Below are 2,778 nucleotides of genomic sequence, written 5' to 3'. Positions count from 1 at the left end.
TACCAGAAGATATAGAAAAACAAACTGAAATACCAAAGATAGAAATACCAAACTTTTATGCAAATAAAAGGATAATTGGTATATCAACAATTATACCAATTATACAAGAACTAGCAAACAATTATTTAAACGGCAATGCTATTTGGAGTTACTATGCAAGAGACAAAGTTATGAAATATTCAAACTCCAGAGAGTTAAGAAGAGCAATATGGATGAAGTCCAGCGATGAATTTTATCACTATTAAAACCAGAAGAACAACCTACGACAAGAGCATTGAAAAAGGAATTTATTTCAGAAGAATTATTAACCAGATATTGCAAACTTATTGGACATAAATATCCAGATCACAGATGCTCCAAATGCAATGGAGAAGATAACATAATACCAGATGTTGATTTGGAATAAGGACAAGGAGATAAAGATGCAAGATAAGATAAGGATGAAGAAAAGAAAAAGAGATATGGCAGACAAAGAAAAAGTGACAAAAGAAAAAAGAGACATAAAGATAGAAAAGATGGCAGACAAAGAGATAAAAAATGTAAAAAGAAAGAGATAAGAAAATATAAGATTATTAGAACAATTAATACAAGAAAATTTAATTTCGGTAATGTTTTACACTTGCATCAGTTTCTACTATATAAATAAATTTTTATTTTCATCCGAAAAATATAATTTCGGTAATGTTTTACATAATAATTTATCTTTTGTATTTGTGTTTGATCTCTATTATCAAAATGGTATTCTATGTCTTTCTTTAGTTTTTGTTGTAATGGTTTTAAGTTTTCTGCTAATTTTGGTATATATTCCCTTACTTGGTTAACTAATCCTAAAAAGGATTGTAATTTCTTTTTTGTATCTAATTGTTCATTTGAGGTTATTATTTTTTGTACTATATGCGTTTGCATCTTTATTCCATTTTTATCTATTTGTATTCCTAGGAATTCTATTTGTTTTTTCATTATTTCTGCTTTCTTTTTGCTTAAACTTATTCCTGAGTGTTGTATTATACGTATAAATTTTTCTAGTAATCTTATGTGTTCATCTTGTGTTTTAGAATATAATAATATATCATCAATGTATACTACACAATTTTCTAGTTGTTTAAAATAGTTATCCATAAAATGTTGAAATCTACCTGGTGCATTTTTATATCCAAATGGTAATACATTCCATTCGTAAAATCCTTGTGGTACTGTGAATGCTGTAAGTTTTTTAGATTCTTCTTCTAATTTCAAACGATAAAATCCTGATTTACAATCAAATTTACTAAAGTAATTATATCCCTGTATTTGTCTTATTTTTAATATTTTATTTGGTATTGGATAATTATATGTTTTAGTTTTTGCATTTAAATTTCTATAATCAATTACCATTCTACTTTTTCCTCTTTTTTGTTCACTATATTTATTAACAATAAATGCCGGACTTGTATGTTTACTATTACTTTCTTGTATATATCCATTCTTTAATAATTCACTTATATGTATTTTAAATTCATTTAAATCATTAAAATTATATCTTAATGGTTTTTGTGTTATTATACTATTTTCATCAATCAGTTCAATTTTAACTTCTGTTTTATGTTTTTCCCATCCTTGTAAAGGATCTCTGTCATACAATAGTTCTAATTTTTCTTGGATTATTTTTACTTTATCTAAGGAAAATATAATTAATTCTATTCTACGGTCTTCTTCTTTTATATTTTCTAATTTTTGTGTAATATTTTCACTGCCTTTAATCCATTCTGTTGTTTTTTCTTCTTTTGTTACCTACTCTTGTTGCTCCTATCTTTTGTTTACATGGTGTTGTGAACCACCAGTGTGTTTTTTGTTATTATATGTGGATGTAATTTTTCTAAAAATGACATTCCTAATAACATATCCTTTGTTGTTAGTTCAAAATTATATATTTCGTTTACAGTTAATATTTTATCCCATATTTGTATTTTTATATCTTTTGCCTTGTATGTGATCATACTTCCTTCATTATTAAATCCTGTTACTACTATTGGTGTTTTTAACTTTTCCCATTTTTCTTCTGGTAAACAATTGTATTTACATATATTAGCCTCTGCTCCTGTATCTATCATTGTTGTATAATATCTGTTATAATATCCTTCTATTATTATCTTCGCGAGTATATATTTTTTATATTAAAGTCTTTTTTATTATGACTTTTTTATTTTGATAATTTATCGTTAGTTGTTTATCCTCTATATTATATGGTTTTACTTGTTCTAGCCATTTTATTCCTAACGTTATATTTTCATTTCCTTGATAAATTTTAAATTTTATTATCATTGGTATACCTCCAATTATTATCTCTTGTTCCGTTGTCTTCAATATTTATTAATACTTTTGGTAATTCTGGACATGAGTGTTCCGTAGTTATTATTTTATCTTCCACTACTAACTCTCTTGTAATATAGCTTTCTTCTTGTCCTGTATTTATTAGTATTAAATATTTTCTTTGTTCTATTATTCCTGTTATATAATAATGGTGTAGTTTTATTTCTTCTTCTATTAATCTTTGTGAACTTATATTTATTCTTTTGAAACAATTTGAGGTACTCATTTTTGATGATGTTTGTGATATATCATTATCACTTATTCTTTTTGATGTGCTTAGTCTCTCTTGTACTTGTCACGACCCAAAACCGGGGCCGCGACTGGCACCCACAATTTCCCTCCTATGTGAGCGAACCAACCAATCTAACCCTTATCATTTTAACATATATCAACAGAAAATAATGCGGAAGACTTAAACTCATTAAATAA

The sequence above is a fragment of the Solanum pennellii genome, chromosome 5, assembly GCF_001406875.1.
Source record: "Solanum pennellii chromosome 5, SPENNV200".
Classification (NCBI taxonomy): domain Eukaryota; kingdom Viridiplantae; phylum Streptophyta; class Magnoliopsida; order Solanales; family Solanaceae; genus Solanum; species Solanum pennellii.
The sequence above is the reverse complement of the archived record's forward strand: the minus strand, read 5'-3'. Positions refer to the sequence as shown.